The sequence below is a fragment of the Saccopteryx bilineata genome, chromosome 1 (assembly GCF_036850765.1).
Source record: "Saccopteryx bilineata isolate mSacBil1 chromosome 1, mSacBil1_pri_phased_curated, whole genome shotgun sequence".
Taxonomy (NCBI): domain Eukaryota; kingdom Metazoa; phylum Chordata; class Mammalia; order Chiroptera; family Emballonuridae; genus Saccopteryx; species Saccopteryx bilineata.
In genome coordinates this window covers 22,648,996-22,667,462 of record NC_089490.1, presented here as the reverse complement: position 1 = coordinate 22,667,462, position 18,467 = coordinate 22,648,996, and the positions used below count along the sequence as shown (strand labels likewise).

The window sequence follows — 18,467 nt, the reverse complement described above, 5'->3', positions numbered from 1 at the left end:
GAAAAGTTTTTATTCTTTTATTGCTCTATTTCTCCACCTCCTTCACCCCAAGACCCTCCTTCCCAATTGCCCCCCCCCCCCCCTTCTTTAAAAGTTTTTGTTTTGAGTAATGATGTAGGAATGGTTATGGATGAAATTGGGACAGTAGTTCATGTCAGAGATTTACTTTCTAGAATCATGTACATAATCTCTTTGGTAGCCAAAGAAAGATGTACCTTTATGAATGGATTTTTGGAAACATCAAAGATTTAAGAGAATAAGGATTTAAGAAATACAGAAATTAAGGTTGTTTTGGTCACTTAGCATAAGTAGGTAGGACAAATGAGGCCATGGTAAAGGGAATGTTACAGATAATTATAGGAGCTAGGATTTGACTTTAGAGCTGATTGACACCAAAGCCCATCACTGACACCATTACTTTAATTTTATAAATAAAGAGGATTATGCATTTCTTGTGTTCAATTTAAGAGTTTAATTTTTAACTCCTAAAATGATGTTTTTATTTCACATGAAGTATGTATTATGTGATATGAACATTGAAGAAGATTAAAGATATACTTAGGGAGAGGTTGGAGACTCAAAGACTACCTTTCTCTCCTTATTGGAATTTGCCAGTTTAATAACTTTGTGTTCTGAGAACTAACACATTTATAGATGAAACTGGAAATTAGGAAAGTAACTCATTAAGGTTATGAAGAACACTATAAATTAGTAATTAAGAGTGAGAAGGCTTGGATTTGAATCCTAGCTCTTCAGCTATGTGATCTTCATCAGGTTTTATTACCGCATTTTTACTTTTCTCATCTATAAAAAATTGTAATACCCATCTCATGCAGGGAGTTCTGAGAATTAGAAGAAACAATGTTTATAACGGGTTTTGCACAGGGCCTCACACTATAAAAAGTCAACAAAGAAAAGCTAAAATAAAGACAGTACAGTTTCAATTAAGGTATATTCTGAAAATCATGGAGGTATGTTGTTATCAGGGTAAAAGTAGGTTTGCAGTTGTTTGTATGAAAAATAGTACAATAAGTAGTAAGTAATAATGCAAGAATAAACTCTTGTGTACTCACAGCTGTAAACCTACTTTTACTCCACCCTGTATTTGTTTAAAGTATTAATATGAGTTCAACTAAATGAACTTAAAGTTTAAAATAATAAGGTTTTAGAATCGATTGAATGTATATTTAGAATAGCTATTTAAACCTTGAAGTATTATTATTTTTGGCTGTATTCATTTTACTGAATTGTTTGTGATTCTGACTCGTACTTCCCTTGTTAATATTACTTGTTGGACACATCACCATTGAATAACATCTCTACTAGGAGAAAGGGAAGGAAAGTAAACTGAAATTTTAATATTTTACTTCTTGTGAATCAACTTTATAAATGTTTAGGGGGAGACACTTTGGAAACTTGTATCTTGTATAAATATATCCTTAGATTAATTTCTGGGTGTATTGGCTCCCAAACTTGGCTAATTTACCTGTAGAGCTTTGTTCAAAAAAATTTCCAGGGCCGCCTCGCTTTCCTTCTGGTCCTAAGAACTAGTCCCGAGGGGATTCCGTGCGTCAGGACTTGGATGCCATTGGGTACGACAGGTCAGGTGGACCCTTTGATTGAACACATTCCTTCAGTTCTTTTTTTTTTTTAAGCCTTATGGTCAAATAATAAAGCCATTTAGTTTACTTTGAAAGATATTTATGACAAATATATGTCTCCTTTAAATAAAATTTGTCAACTATTTGTGCCATCTCAGAACTTGAACTACTCATTAGAATAACAAATGCTTGTGTTTTAAATGTTCATTTACATTTTAAGTTTGAGTGGCTACCTTTTAAGAAAAATATCAATAAGATAGGGTATTAAATGTATAAAATTCTTATTTTTAAATTTGTTATTTTTCTATTACTATATTTCTGCGTTTTATGATTCCCTGCTTAGGATATGTCTCCTGAAGTGATTTACACTAATGGGCCTCCAGAACAGAACAGGCCCAGGGGGAGGCCCGCCCAGAGCCCAGGGCACAGCATGGAAGGAGACAGACATTGCTCTCCCTGTTGTGTAGGAGTCAGTGCTGCCCTCCATGCCTGCTGGCCTCACTCTAGTCTCAGCCCTGCCCCAGAGAAGTAGGCTGCATAAAAATTATTTTAATTTTAGTTTAGCATAATCTTATGCATGCTTGGGTGTTTTACAAAAAATTAATGACAAGATGAAAATAATGTGTCTAAAGCCAAATTTATTTTTCCCTGAAATAAATTAGCTAACTATTTGAAAGAGATGACATTATGATTTTCTTCTTTCACCTTCAGTAATTGTCAGAGCTTCAGAAATGTCAGTCCAGTGGGCTCTTGTCTCACTAAATTCTGCTCCTGGTTTTATCTGCTGGCAGCTACCTGGAGTCCCTGGTGCTCCCTGTCATAGGTTTCTAATTTGATAGTACACTCAGCTCTTAGAATTATGGATAACTGTTGAAGTAATAAGAAGTGACTCCAGTTTTACTCCATATTTACTAATAGTTTGAGAGTTCTTTGAGAATTTGCCTATGATTTTTTTTTTTCTTTTCTTTTTTTTTTTTTGGAGTACTACATCTGGAAATGCTCAGAAGTTGTTTGCCTTTTTAAAGGAACAGTTTGCAGTGAAAGTAGAACTTCTGTAGAGGTGAGGTTCAAGTTAATGAATGATGAACCATAATGTGAGGAAGCATAAGATTGTGAATTAGTATTTGGCGAACATAACTAATGCAGGCATTAGCTGCTGAAGCCATTAATAAACCGCTGCTTGCAGAAAGCTGGAGAGATAGGAGCACAGAACTTGCTCTGTAAACTCTCAGAATGGGAACTAGGGCACAACTTAGTTTATTCCAAAAGGACTAAATTTTTAAAGTTGAAGTTTGATCTGTTTGTGGATTCCATGATTAATGTGTAGCTATATCATGAAAAGAGTAAATAGAATTTGTTAAAATGTGTAGATGTGACATCATTGTCAGGTCAGGCATTTATATCTTAAAGTTAGAATTTATTTAAATGCCCTTTTTTTTTTTCCAAAATAAATTTTTATTTCTACTTACAGGGGTGCCAAAGTAAGTTTTCCTAAATAGAATTATTTAATAGTTAGGTCTGTTGATAGTGTTTAAAGTAAACAAAAATAAACTCATAACAACCAAGGGTGAAGAAGTATCTAGATTTGTTTTTAGCTTTCTTTTTCATAGTTTCTCAGAAGTGTATCGTATTATAAATACATTCAAAGTGTTTTGCTCTGAGGATATGTAGCATTCCTATAAAGGTTAAATCAATAAAAATGATTTGGACACATTCCTAAGCGTGGCTAGAACAGGTAGCCCGTTGTTTCAGGTCCCCTTGAGTTTCTGGGGCAGACCATTATGGCGTAGCAAAGAACTTACTAAAAGTTGCTTTCTATGTGTAGACGCATCAGCTTAAAAAAGTAAGATTTCTGATCTTTTAGAAATGAATATTTTTAAAGTAGCCCTGTATGTATTGATTTAATGATGTGTTTTAAACTCAGTTAAAGTTTTGAAGCTTTCTTTTTTCTCCGAATGCTGAAGATAAGCCATAATTGATAAGGAAGAGGTACGTACAGGAAAAATGCAATGGGCAAGCCTTTCCAGCCAGGTTAGAATAAATGGTAGTCTTGTGTGTATCACACATTATAATTGCAAAGTTAGGAATTGGACGTGATTCTTTTTTTAGTTTTGCCAATTTAGAGGAAAATTGTATACTCATTGGTATGTTATATATTTATTTGAGAAGTTAAAAAAGCAAGATTTAATTTGAACATTTATTTTAAAAAGCATAATGTATTTCTCCTATGCTCAGGGTTTATGTCTTAGGATGGCGTTGTTGCTAAGTAGAGTTTTACTTTATGCATTTATTTGCTGTTTTCATGTTCATTTCATATGTTTGATTATACAAGTTTTAAGTTCATATGTAAGTTTTCAGATCACATTGTTTTCACATTTTTCAAAAATATCTTTCTGTCAGCTTATAATAATATGATTCTTCTTAACGGTTTCCTTAAAATGTCACTGAGGATATTAGATGTTTTTGGATCATGGAAACACAGTGAATTGACAATGCATTTGGCTGAATAAGGTTTAAATCAAAGTGGAAAATTTGAGTAATGTAGTTTCATTATAGAAAATTTCTTCCTATCATTTCGTATATGAAATATATAACTACTTTGTAAAGAAGTACTTTATTAAAAACATTTTTTGTTATTTCTTGGAGCCCATGGTTTTATTTCATAGATAAGAAAATGGTTTGAGCATGTCTCAGTAAGAATTTTTCCATATGTAAACATATACATAGAGTAGTTTAACCATTTAATAATTAAATAATTTAGTAATTTAAGCCAAATATTTTGCTCTCTTAAAAATATTTAAGTGTCTTGATATGTTATGATTTATCATAATGTTTAAAAAATAATATTTATGAAAATAAAAATAGGCCTGATAATTAGTATATGGGTCAGTTTTCTTCCTGGATTCTTCTGAATGATAATTTGGAAAAAAACCTCTTATGTTTCCTCTGGTCCTACTGGTATCCCAAAATATTCTGCAATATGCTTATGCATAATGTAAGGGAAATATATTGTTAAATCTTTATTAATAGATTAAGAATGATATACTTCTGACAATTCTGATTGTTCCTATCTAGCTGAGATGATAACCTTGTTAAAATAAGGTAGCTACTAGGGTAAAAAGTTTTGAAAATCTTACTAATTTTCATCCTAAAATTCAGAGAGGGGGGAGCACTCACATATTTTGTGTTTAACAATTGGTAAAATATAAAGAATTCTGTGTGAGCACTGGAGTTTTAATAATACGAGAAATGGGAGTTGCTACTATAGAGAGAAGGTTTGATTAATGATCAAAGGTATTGACTTTTATGTTTATATTGCTTTACAGATGTACACATTCTCTTTATATGTAGTACATGCATTATGGATTATCTTTTAAAATATTTTCATTTTTGGTTTTGAACTCTCTGTAAGAGCAGTAACTTTTTCCTGCATTTTTGTGAAAAGGCAAATTACCTAAAAGCTTTGTCAATTTCATTATGGGTACAAATTAATCTCACTAGATTATGTTTTGTAACGAGTTATATTACCTAATGTTAGGATGCCACTGTGTTGGTGGGATTTTTCTCCTAGGTATCTTCTTGTAACGTCTTACTGCTTTTCAGTTAGGTGTTAAGGTCCTCAGTGTGAAATGGTTATATGCTTTTATAGTTAGTTACCCATTTTATAGAAAACTCAGTGATACAATGTATATTTCTAGCATAAGAGGTTTTCTTTCCATGGTAGTCTAGTACAATATTACAGATTTCTGTAATCTGGTATAAACATATGAAATAAAGTGAGAATTCACTTTTTTTTTCAAAAAATAGTTTTTCTTTTAGTTGTATTTACAAAAGAGTCTTAGAATAACATTCTTCTTGATTGAAGGGAATCTGCACTCTGTGTCTTTTGGATCCTCGTGTCTGTTTTCTAGGATCCAGTTATACAAATACATTAAAACCAATGGGTTAAAATACTAATTGTAAAATGTATCACTTTATTTTTTCTTTTCAGTTTCACGATGAATTTGCTTTAAGATTCATTTAAATAATTTTTAATCTTTTGTTAGAAGTAATGATAGGTTTTCACTTATGGAAATTTGAAATTTAAATGGGAAGTTCAGTAGAGACATTTAAAAATAGAATAAATTATTACTAATGAAATAAAATAACCAAATTAAATGTCACAATGCCTAATTTAAATCATTTACCCAGGTTACATGGGCAATGAGTAAATATATAGAAAATATACCTGGTAAGCTCCAAGCTAGAGTAATTCTTTGAGATGTAATGTCCATAATAAATAGGTATGTGTTTACAGATTAATTACATTCATATTTGCTCTTGTGAACTGTAATAATTTAACTGATACTAGTTTTTAACTATTTATGTTCATAATTGGAAAATAAAGTTCTGAATTTTACAGGCATAGTTTTGATTTTTTATCTTGAGTTTGCCAATCTCTGTTACTGGTTTTATAGATTAACAATTCTTGTTAGTATACATGCAGTAGTAATTGATGAACTCTCACAAAAGAGCTGCAGACAGTAGCACAGTGCACGCACTGGCAGTTCTTTCTGCCTTACAGCCCTCCCCTCCGGCACTGCCGTCACTCGCGAGGGCGCCTGCGTGCATGTGCACATGCAGTTGCATAGACTAGATACATATTCGACATTTTAGCTGGACTGATAGTTGAAGAACATTAAAGTATTTATTTGGCAAATATTTTGTTTCTGTATAATAATATAATAATATGTCCATGTCCAAATAAAGTTCTAGGAAATACAACATCATTATTATTCAATTTTTGCAAAGAAATACTGCATATATATGTTTTTAAAATGTTATTGATGCTTGTCATTGTGATTTAGCTAACATTTTTCCTTTATTTTTTATTTTTTGCTCTTACTGAACCACAAAATGGACTTCGTTGTGTCCGATTATAAGGAATATGTAAACATGGTTTGGCAGACTCACGGTTCATATAATTTTAGAGTAACCTATAAATGCATATTTAAAATTTTGAATTTTAGAAGTCTTTTATGTAAATATATTTTTACAGTTGATGGTATAATGATTTCAGTAGAACACCATTGATGTAAAAAAATGACAGTTTAACTGAAAGTAAAATAAATTTATTTGATTTTATTGTAAAATTAATTTTTTGACAAGATATTTAGATGTACCTTACTTATTAGGAATACCATTTCTCTAATGTAACTCTTATGTATAATTTCTAAACGGATGGCACGGAAGTAGTACAGATATCAGAGTCTTCAGTCTAATTCCCACAGTAATCTTAAATACATGACTGAGAACACTGTTAACATAAATTTTGTGACATCAATAATTTAAAAATATCTTCAAAATTATTAAAAACTGCATTTGTGTACTATGTTTGTACGGTAAAGGATTCCTTGATTTGTGGTAAATGATTTAGAAAGTGAAAATCATTTAATCGAGGTAAACATAACATTTATGTTCTTTTTATTAGAGCCAAGATCACACTTGATTTTTGGTCCTAGACTATATATGAGGTATGAATATTAACAAGAATACAGGGTATTTATAGGAGATGAATGAATAATGAATTTTTTTCCACTGCAAGTATTAAATGCTTATGTAGCGACTAGCTGTTACAGGACTCTTAATTTTATAGCTCATCTTATTTGGGAATTATTTTATACATTATGGTAAATGATGAGCTTTTTATTTATTAGTAGAAGGAAGCATCCTTATGAAGAAATATGCTTCAGAGTTAATAACAATAACAATAAATACGTGAAATGGTTAATATGGTATTGCTTATATCCATCTAACACTGATCCTGTGTCCTTAATAAATAGTATAAAGGGGAAGAAATTTCTAAGAATTCAACGTTAGATGAGGATATTATTAGATGCGGATATATTGTAATAAAAGAATACTTAATCTTAATTGCTATATAGGTCTTTAAAAAGTTATGTGTGAATACATGGCCTATTTTATGTGTGTTTGTTTTTCAATGGACAAAAGCTTATGGTCAATTGTAGTTAAATTTGTAAGGAAACTCCCTTGGGATAAGGCATAGAATTTCCCCATTACTTTTTTGAATTGTAATACATTAATCAAAATAGATATCCAATGAGTTTCATAATATTTGAAATGGCAAGAGCTTTTATTAAGGTGTGTATTTTTATTATCTGAGACTTTTCTAAAGATTTGTCTTGAAATATTAAACATTGCACAGATTTCATGAAGATTTTTCATATACTTTATACAGTTATCTTAAAATATTTTACTCTTTAGAAAATAGTAAATATTTGAGTTTATTATTATTCTTATGGAAGTTTAATGACAGGTTATTTTGGTGGAATTTAGTTGTTAGGAGTAAAAAAATGATGCATTAAGGTAACCTATTGGAAAGTTTCTGCCTAAATTAGCATTGATTTTACTAGCACCCGTTTAATAAGTTTACCTGTTAAATGACTAAAAACAGTTATGCTTTGTCATATTTACAGTTTTATTATTCAGAGGGAGGGTTTTTTTCATATTGAAGATGTTTGTCTATTTGTCATATGTATAGTATTTTTAAAGAGGCACTGTAGAGGCAGGCTGTCCCAGTGAACCCTCTATGTAAAAATATCTCTGAAGACTTCTTAGCTAATAGCATTTGCACTCTTAATGCTTTTGAGGAGCTTTGGTATGACCTCACTATTGACTCAGAGTTGTCACATTTTAGTATCCTGGGACAAGGGTTAGAACAGCATGGGAGGTTGGTATTTGTGTGCTTTGGAGAGGAATTTGAGATGCTACCCTGTTTTGCCATCAGATTTGAAGTATGCATGGGTGCATCATTAATCATAGGAAATGCAAAAATAAATAAGCCAGTCTGATTGGATTTTTTATATGAATACTTACCTTTTCCCTTTTTTGTATATACAGTTGAGGTATTTAGGTAACCCCTAACCTTTTGCTTTTACAAAGAAGTACAGTATAAAAATATTACCACAGTTTTCATGTGAGCAGCATTTGAGAGGAAAAAAAGCCCTGTAGATGAATATTTGTCGAAAAAAACAGTTGTGATACAGAATGTCTTAACTCAGCCCCAATACAGCACTTGAGGACCACCAGTGTATAAAATTGAAAGCATATGATTTTTGAAGCACTAGAAAAGGTTTGTAATTGATTAGCGCTGGTTAAAAGTATTGAAGTACAGTGAGGTTTGATTTGTGAATGGTTCTATTCAATAAAGATTAATTCTGTGTGTTTGATAAAATCTTAGTGCCTTCCATGAGTTAGCTTTCCCCCCCTCTGCAGTTTATTTAACCATCAAATATTTCAATGTTGTTTTAACAAACTGGAACATTTCTATCTTACTGAGTTTAACTTTAGCATGACTGATTTAAACAAGTCAAACTATCAGTGATTAGTTCAAAGGGTGTAATTGAGTATATTAATTTTTCTTTTCAAATAGATAAAATATAACATAATGTAATCATACATTTCATGCCTTCCTTGTAATTTGGGGACTATCAGGAGGTTCCTATAGACTAACAAAATATTTTTATGCTATTTCTTTGAAATATTTCACATTTTAATATAGTCCTAAAATTTAAAAGTGAAATCTAACAATTTTTTGTGTAAAATTAGGATTGCATTTTATAATTTGAAATAATTTATAATACAAGTTTTGGGGAATTGCATAGATATTTTTAGTTTTTAATACCTGCTGGAAGTGGTCTTCTGTGTTTGTTTCTGACTTTTTAAGTTCTCTCCCTTGATTTTGGAATTTGGTTATTTTGGAAGCAAGTTGTGACACTTTGTCACTATTAAGTCTTGAAAAAAATTATTATTGGCATGGACCACAACTATTATTTTGGAAGTCACTGTTCACACATTATTTTCAATCAATTGCTATGGTCAGTTATAAAGGTCTTGTAGAAATTTTAATCAGCCAACTGATAATTTTTCATAAATAATTTCTTAACTGTAATATACTCTGAGTCACATCTATCATTTTCAACAGCATTTATGATAAATAATGGGCTTATTTTGAGCAGTACATACTGAAAATTTTGTTTTATTCAAGATAAATGACATGCTGAGAGAGCCAGGATACGAGCACTTTCACTGTCTCTGAGTGTCTCTCACACACACACCCTTTCCCTCATCATGTCTGAGATGAGACGGCTGGTTGATGTGTGCTTTGTCTCTCACCCAGGAAAAGCCTCAACTTTTAAAAACTGTTTTATAAAACTGGAGCACATACTTTTGACATTTCACTAGGTTTTGATAATTATCATATAAGAATTTAAAGCTCAAAGTGAGGTTTTTGACTTCGAATAGATTATAGATTGGTGAAATGTTTGCAATGTGATGATAACCTATACGTAATGTCCACTGCCCACTCACCTGTAATTAGTTCAGTCTAGTGGCTTCATCTTAAATCTCTATCCAGGCTCTAAAGTACTATTGGGTTGGGAGAGGATAAATTCCACATTTCAGAAAAGAAAGAAATGTCTAAAAAATATATGACATTCGATAGAAGATAATCTTTGTTTAGTTCACTGTAATGCCTTGTTGTTTTAGAAATTGGTCAGTTTTAGAAAATTTAGTATAGAAATAGTTATTAAGGGTGTCACAGAAATGTAAGACAGCTGATATGCCAGAGTAATGAGCATTTTAACATATTCTTTGTGACAGTATTAAGAACTTTTCTTGTACTGATGAAATAGTCCTTGAAACTTGTGTTCCTGATCTGGTTAGAAAAACGTATTATTATTATTTTTTTGTGAACAAAGTTAATATTGTGAAAGAGCAACTTGACTGCTTGAGATGCCTGTTTTAAGTTATCCCTCCATATAACAATAGTTTTAGCCATTTTTTTCCCTCATCTCTTGGATAGAAACAGCAAAAGTTCCCATGGATAAGCTATAATTATGATATGGGCTGTAATGCAGTCTAGTTGTATCTATGTCTGTTTCCTTAATGCAGAAAGATTTAGAGAAACGCATATTGACTACCATTACATTAAAAAAAATCTGTATTATATTGTATGTGTTATAACTAAGAAGGCCCACTTACAACTATTGAAGGAGTCACTACAGTAATTTTCCATTTTTTTGTAAAATACAAAGTCCATTCCCTCACCCTTTTAAAAGAAACCTTTTTCTCTCCTTCACGTTTATTTCTCTTTGACCTAAACTAAGACTGATCCTCTGATAGCCAGTTAAAATGTGTGAAGTAGGAGGAGTAAAGGAAACTCCAATCGTTAGTTGTAAGTTATAAAGCTAAGTTAATATAGGTATACACAGCAAAAGGATTTATTTTAAAGGATAAAAGAAAATTATGTAAACTTGCCTTGTAGTTGGAACATGTTGGACATCATAAAGAAAATCTTGTAAGTGTTTAGATATTTTACTATAATACCGTGTCAGCTGGTAAATGTTGAAGTAGTTTATTTTTGTGTATCAACACTAACTTAAAATTAAATATTAGGGGACTATATTATGGCTGTTTTCTTTTAAAGTCCAGCATGATTTAGTAGGTTAGCTTTTTAAAATCATGCAGGCTATCCTTACAGAGTTTTATTTTTCATGAGACTAAACGGTGTTCATTTTCGTAGGTCCAAGAATATGATTAAAAGAATCCTAGTTGTCTCAATGTTTGCTGTTTTTATAACAAGTTCAACATATGGATAATACTGTGTAGATGTTAAAATAAAAATTATATGGAAAAATACAATTGCATGTAAGGTTTTAAAGGCTTCTATAAACTTTTTAAGATTCTGGATATCCTGGTTAACTATAAAGATCTTTTAAAAACGGCTATTACATACTTGACATAATTTTATTTCAGTTGAATATATGCATCAGTTATGTAGAGTTGTTTAGAAGCAAAGTTATACGGATATCTTATGATGCATTTTAAAGTTATAAGTAAATTTCTTAGTCGAACTGGTTAAAATGTTGAACTGTACTGCAGGTTTATTTCTCTGTTTTACATGGTAGAGCGTAATGTCGAGATAATTCTGTGGTCTGTTATTTTGTAAAATTGCTTCCTTTTTAAAGTTTGCTCAAATATTGGGAGCTACTGGAATGAATACTTCATAATACTTTGATTAATTTAGTGTCTAATTTTATTTCAGTAAGGGTTAATAAGAATATTAAGCTTTTTTATAATTGTTTTAACTACCTCATTTCTGTAACTCTAAAAAACATTTGACTAATGTGAGATAACGTAGTTTTTTTCTATTTCAAGTCATTACTCCAAGAAGTAGATGAGTTACAGATGCCAGATGCAAATATGTACAGCATATTCACTTTCCAACTTTCAGTGCAACAAAATAGCATTATTATTATGATTTTTAATATCATGTTATCCGGAATAGCTAGCAGTTAGTTTATCTAAGAAACATACCTTTATGTTTAACAGGGTCATCTCTTATAGGATTTTAAAATACGGTAACACTTACCCCAAAAGAAGTTTTGCTGACATGGTGTCACTGTGCTGAAGAGGCTGTTTGATGCCATAGTCCCTCCTTTTTTTTCCAGATAGAACTTGTACCCTCTGTTGTAAATTCTGCTTGCAGCCTTAAACTGAAAATACAAACCATACCCAAACCTTGTTTTAGTTTTACAGTATGCCTGGAGTACATAGACTTTATATTTATTTTTTTCTGTCAAGAAATTATGTAGCTGGTAACATGTGAAAAGCAAGGCAACAACACAAAAAGAGAATGAACAAATATTTGAAGGCCCTGCTGTTACTGCACAGACTGTGGTTAGGGAGCACTCACTGACTCTGCTGGTCTCCGTGGCTGGTAGTGACCTGCGCAGATTAACCATTTAAACACCAGAGACTTCTTGCTGTCCTCCTGGAGAAAGTTTGCACCGCACTTGTGGTTCTGTGGTTGTTTGTGAGGCGAATGAAGCATTCACACAATCCAAAAAAGCAAAAGCTTTAAAACTCCTTTTTTTGCAAGCACTATTACTGGAGAGACAGAATCATGTGGTTTGTGACCTCACAGTGCTCAAAGTAAAGTGGGACTGCCTACCACTGTGGCTTTTCCCCCCTTGCTCTTGCTCTCTCTTTCTCTCTCTCTCTCTGACAAAAGGCTTGTGGTAAGGCCCTTCCTGGCATCCAGAAGGATATAGCTATTTAATTTTTGTGACTCATGAGGATTTGGATAGAATACAAATGCTGAAGGAGCCCAGCTCCTGTAAGGTTGAGCATTTGTAGAGCAGAGCTCTGCAGTTAAGGGCTTTCCTTTCTGTCCCCCCACCCCCACTTTTTTTTTTTTTTTTGCCTCCTCCTTTTATATAGTTCATTATTGTGTCTGTAGAAAAGTGAGCAAAATTGGCTCAAGAGGCTGTGTGAAATTCTGAACAACAGTGATGATTTACAATAATTTACATCTTTGGATTGTATCACATTCTGGGGTCTGCTTCATATTTGCTGGGTGATTGGAGTCCTTCTGTTTTTCTTTTTCCTGTCTTCTTAAACTTGTGAATCTGTAACTCATTGTAAAAAAGTTTACCTTTCTTAAGGTCTGGTTGCAAACTGCTTGCTGGGCTTGCCTGTAATTGGCTGTCATGAAAGTGTTAGTCTGGGGATTCCTTTTACAAATGTTAAATCACGTCTGTCTAGTTCATGTGTGATCAATATTACTTGCCGGCTCCTACAATTAGGATTAGATGTAATTAGTCTTGTTTATATTACGTATACCTTTATTTTATGACTAGTTTAAGGGTTTATAAAAACGAATGACAAGAATTGTAACCAATTATTGGATGAATTTTAATTTTCTTTATGCTTGTAATGATTTTGATTTTTCAAGAAATTGTATTCATTTTGTGTAACTCCTAAAATAGTTTATTTGGATTTTAACTTTAACAGAGCCTTTGATAGCAAATCTTATATATGTATAAAGTAAAATTCTTATGTTGTAACTTAGATTGTTCAATATTAGATGCACAGAATAGAGTGGGTTAACAGAAGCTGTATTTTTTGTTTATAATGAAAGCTTTGAAATAAATTGCAAAGTGCTGTGTGTAGCAAGGAATAATGCACACAGAGTATGTTAGCCGTCTCGATTTGCTAATTCTGATTCAGAGGAAAATTGGAAACATCTTTGGGAAACTATCTCCTTTTTTGCCCCTTTGGACATGTATGGATAGAACTCATTTTCTTATTAGGATGATTATATATCATAGGCAGAGAATTTCATATTTATGAATAGAGCTTCCTGTTTTCATCAGTTGGGAGCGATGGGGTATTTTTCAACAAAAATTACAAAGCCGAACAGACCAATTTTCTGGGCATTTTTTTCCATTTATCCAGCCACTCTAAATTTGCATGTTAGAATCCTTCCTAGTGTGATAGTAACTAGGAGTGGCGTGAAGTAAATGACTGGGAGGATGGGTGGAGACAGGGAATTACAAAACATTATTTGGGGTAGATAATGGTGTAAGAGCCAAAAGACCCTTGCCTATGGACTTCCCAGCACAGTTCATGACAGGCTTTTGGTTTATAGTAGATAAAGATAAATGTACAGACATGTTCATAAGTTTCTTCCCCCCAAAATTGATTTGCCCAAAATGCACAAGGAGGATATGGGAATGATTTTAATCCTTTATTATTCAAATATCCACAACTTTTTCATAACGAACTTTTAGTAATAAAACACCAGAAATGCATTTTAGTATTTCATTTTAAATGTAGACTTATCATGCCTCATTCTGTATATAAACATATTTTACATTGATAAGTAAAACCTTTCATTTCACGTGTAATTATTCATGCAAAAGAGAAAAGTACCTTAGTTATCCTTTTTTAAAAATAAGGTGTACTGTTATGTCTATATCTAAAGGAGGGCTTTGTCTGTATAATTTGTGGAATTTCCAAACATAGTTCCATCTGCATATACAATAGTAGCAGAAGTCAGGCAACTGAAAAAATTTAGCTAGCCGCTGTAGTGTGGTAAGTAAATGCTTTCCTTCTTTTGAATGAGTTTTTAGTGTCTGTAAAAGGATAATCTGACGTCTCACATCCCCAACTATTAGCTAAACATCTTCTCCCTTAAATTTTTAAAACATTATGTGCACTTTGGCCCTCCAAGTTGACTTTGTATGCATTTGAAAAATTTTTAACATCAATGTGTCTTTTAACTACTTGTTCTCTTTTTGCACATAATTTTTGTAACCCTCCACATAATTTTTGGGTCAAGATAATCACTCTTATTGCATAAGAGTTTAATAGGTATTTTGAATATGCCCTGTTTTGTGTGAAGTCCATTTAATTCTGGCACAAGAAAGGTAATGAAGTCATGTGCTTTAAAGTTTGTATATTCATTATTCACACATATTTTTCCCCTCTAAATAAAAAATATATCCACTTGGAGCAAATATCACATTATAGTAAACATTTAAAAACAACCATGATAACTGGTACATATGTGATAACAGTTTGTTTCATTAGAAATAGCTTACCACATGTGATAAAGAGAGATTGACTCAGAAAAGTCATTGCAAATAAAGCTTTTGGTTACGGATTTATATGATGCTTAAAATTAGAAATGGAAACCACAGGATTTTTTGTTGTAATTCTTCAAAGACCCTCAAAACCTTATTTTGGGGATTATGTTAGTATGTGTTATATTGATACAAGTAACAAGTATAGGTCTGCTGTGTAAATTATTGTACTTCAATGCCATGTCAGTGAAATATATCTTTGAACTTGAAATTAATGTTAAAAGTAAAGACAGTAGTTATATTGCTTCCCTGTACTGTTACTTTGTGTTTACTAAATTTGTCAGTGTGTCAAACTTTTTATATTGTATGCGCTTAGACTCTGCAGCATAGTATAGTGTTTTAAATGCTACATATATCTTCATTGTTACCTTTTGATTTATTTTCTGAACTGTTGACCCTATTTAGATATAGTAATTTTATCAATATCATTTTTGTGCTCATTTCTGTATGTTTTTTTGATTGGTTTAAACTTTTGTTTGATGCTGTTCTATTTTTTTTTATTGAAAACAATAAGGCCAAATGGTTTGATGTAGGAATTTTATAAATCATAGAAATTCTAATTCGACTTAAAATTTTCTCACTGATTATGAGGTTTTAGGAAAATACTTTCTTAATTTATTATTTTGGCTTGGTATATGACAATTTATATTTTGACAGTTTTTTTGGGGGGGACTTGAAGTATAGCTATTTAGGCTGGCTTAGCATTTATTGGGTCTTATATTGATGATTTGAAAAAATTTTATATTAGTTAAATACATATAATTTTATTAGCATTTTAAATTTTAATTATGAGAGATTAGTTCTGCTTCCTTATTTTAATGGGCTATATGTTTGTGTACACAACTGCATGCACGTGTCTGTGGTTGTGTGTGTACAGAGTATTACTTTGTGTTACTTTATTTGTAATGAGGGTATTTTTTGTTATTTTTTCCTCCTCAGTAATTTCTTAAATTAAATTATGTAAAAACCCAAAGCACATTTGGCTAGTATTAGCAGCTGTCTATATGTCTAAATGTGAAATTATGTGGAAATGGTATGCCAAAAGAGAAAATAGCAGTTTTCTCTTTCCCTTTTCCTCCCCCTCTCTTATCTCTTTATTTCTTCTCTCCATTCTTCCCTTTCCCCTCCAGGCTTTTTCAGTTTCTCTTTCTCTGTTTTGACATTTCTATAGTGTCTCAAGTAGTAGGTGATACTGACATTAATTCTCACTAATGAATGCCTGGCAGGTTTGAAGCATCTAACATTCAAGGCAAATCATTGTTCTATCTGCACTGTTATATATACACCACCTTTGTTAGATGATATTGGCATCTGATTACAGTGATTTTCTTCCCTTTTAACAGTCTTTAATTCCTTAATATTAATATACATTTCACATGGCATTAATGTTTTAATTGTGAGGATTTCTCCCCCCTTTGACTATTCTTTGAAGTGCAGAGTGATCCATACTTATGTAATGTAGCTGTATAAATAATCCATGTTTCTTATAATTATTAGAATAATTCATCTTCTAATGCTGTCAGTATTCTAAGAAGAAGAAAAAAGGCGAGAACTTGCAGGAAATACGGGAAACGTGCTCATGCGACAGCTGAGGATGTGGCGAGGCTGAAGCAGGAAACGGCTACCCACAATGCAATGTTACATGTACTACCACTTAATAAAATTTATATCAAACATGCTACTGACAAAACCAAAGAAAAATAATATCCCAGCTATACTAGTTAATGTACTAAATATATCTAGGGAAAAGTGAAACTAATCTTTTAGGAACTGTTGCATTTAGAGAATATAGTAAATGAAACTGGGACATCATAGTACATTGGAGCTCTGTGGTAACTTCTCTTTGTACTGTGGGACTTGGTTGTAGGTAAAACTGTCTGAGAATCCTTTGGATATTAACTTTCCTGGAAAAGGCACAAAAGGGCACATCCTTTCTTTTATAATTGAAGTGTTGCAGTATTAAATAGGGTTAGAGGACACTGTCATCTTGTAGGAAAGATAAGTTAAATTATGAGACGTTCATGATGATTATTTAAACTTTTTACCCAGCCAGGTATATTTCTTTCCATTTTGCTTTAAGTTGTCTTTTATTGCCAGGTTTGAGGTGGGACTTGAATTGTCCATTGAGGCATATTTCTTTTCAAAGTAATTGTTTTTCTTGGTCTTTTTATTTAAGTTAACTTACCTATGGCTTACCTGATCAACCCATATGCTTTACTGCTTTGATAATGTGGTTGAAAAAGATACTATGGTGTCTTTAAAAAAAATCAAATTTTAATATACTTAGGGTTTCTATGTATAAATCTTAATCATCTGTGCTCTAGGCTGTCAGACTGTAGCAATTTTGATGAATTTAGTACCTTAGTAATTTAGATGAATTATGTGGCTTTATAAGTGGGGTTTTTAAGATTTAAATAAGGGAAGGTAGAGTTTTGAATTAATAAATAATGTATAGAAATTTTATCAGAGGAAGACTAGGAAAGATGATTAAATTAGTGATACTTAAAATAAGGGTTCCGTCTCAGTATTCCAGTGTATAAAAGACCAGTGTCAGGCCTGGCAGGGTATTTGTCATCTCATCATTTAAAGATGAACATTGTCTCTTTTTGTATCTCTATTAAGGGTGAGTTGCTTAATTGTTGGAAGTATTTTCTCCTTGAGAGGCTGCTTATCAATAGCAGCTGTAGCGCTGTGGCTTTTCTCCATAGACGCACGGTGGTCTTTGGAACAACGTTCTTCAGCTTTGACAGGTGAGACAGAGGCTCTCCAGTGCCACTGCTGTTGGATGAATCTAGCTGTGGTTGAGGAGAGTGCATCTTGCCAAAATATATGGGCGAGACCACACACAGCCTTTAAAATAGTTATTGTAGGCTTATTTTTAGGGATACATGTCTTGACAGTTCTTTTATTTGCATGCCAATTTCATTGCTGTGTATAGATTTTTCATTGGTTTCAGTAAAAGCGATTGCAATATTAGGTCTCTATTTGTAAAGCCTTGTGTTTAATTTACACTGGAAAATACTCTGAATTCAGACATAATTAACAGTATAGAAAATATATTGAAAATGAACCACTAGAATACTGATCTTTTTGTTTTTATGAATTTGACAGTATTCCCTTTGGAAATCTCAATTTCCCAGATAGTTTAGTAGTCAGAAATTCCTCCAATTTGAACTTTAAGATCAAATAAATTAGGAGAGAATGTTAAAATATTCATATTACTTCAATTACATAAATAGTATAAAGAACTATGGTTCTTGTTATTCAGAAATATAATTTTTTAATATTGATATAATAAAGTGTTTAAAATGTAAGTTTTACACTTTGGTAAAAGCTTTAAAGCATTGAAATAAGTGTCATTTTCTTAAGAAGAGGT

The 18,467-nt window shown here is 31.9% G+C and overlaps 1 protein-coding gene and 1 long non-coding RNA gene across 9 annotated transcripts in view; one reads left to right on the top strand and one right to left on the bottom strand.

Moving 5' to 3' along the window:
* The window catches only part of LOC136318825 (uncharacterized), a 46,704-nt gene extending 34,336 nt beyond the window's left edge, over window positions 1-12,368 (bottom strand). The window contains exons 1-2 of the long non-coding RNA XR_010728128.1: window positions 12,358-12,368; window positions 12,034-12,157 (exon numbers count right to left, since the gene is read on the bottom strand). This is a non-coding gene — a long non-coding RNA (uncharacterized lncRNA). The remainder of the gene's footprint in view (window positions 1-12,033; window positions 12,158-12,357) is intronic.
* SUPT3H (SPT3 homolog, SAGA and STAGA complex component) overlaps window positions 1-18,467 on the top strand; it is a 454,300-nt gene that overhangs the window by 40,526 nt on the left and 395,307 nt on the right. The window contains exon 1 of one of the 8 annotated variants that reach the window (XM_066251742.1): window positions 3,426-3,444. The exons of 6 other annotated variants lie outside the window; for them this stretch is intronic. The gene's annotated coding sequence lies outside the window, so the exon portion shown is untranslated. Of the gene's footprint in view, window positions 1-3,425; window positions 3,445-3,571; window positions 3,591-18,467 lie in introns of those variants that run through there. One more of the 8 variants, XM_066251752.1, reaches the window with a different exon arrangement.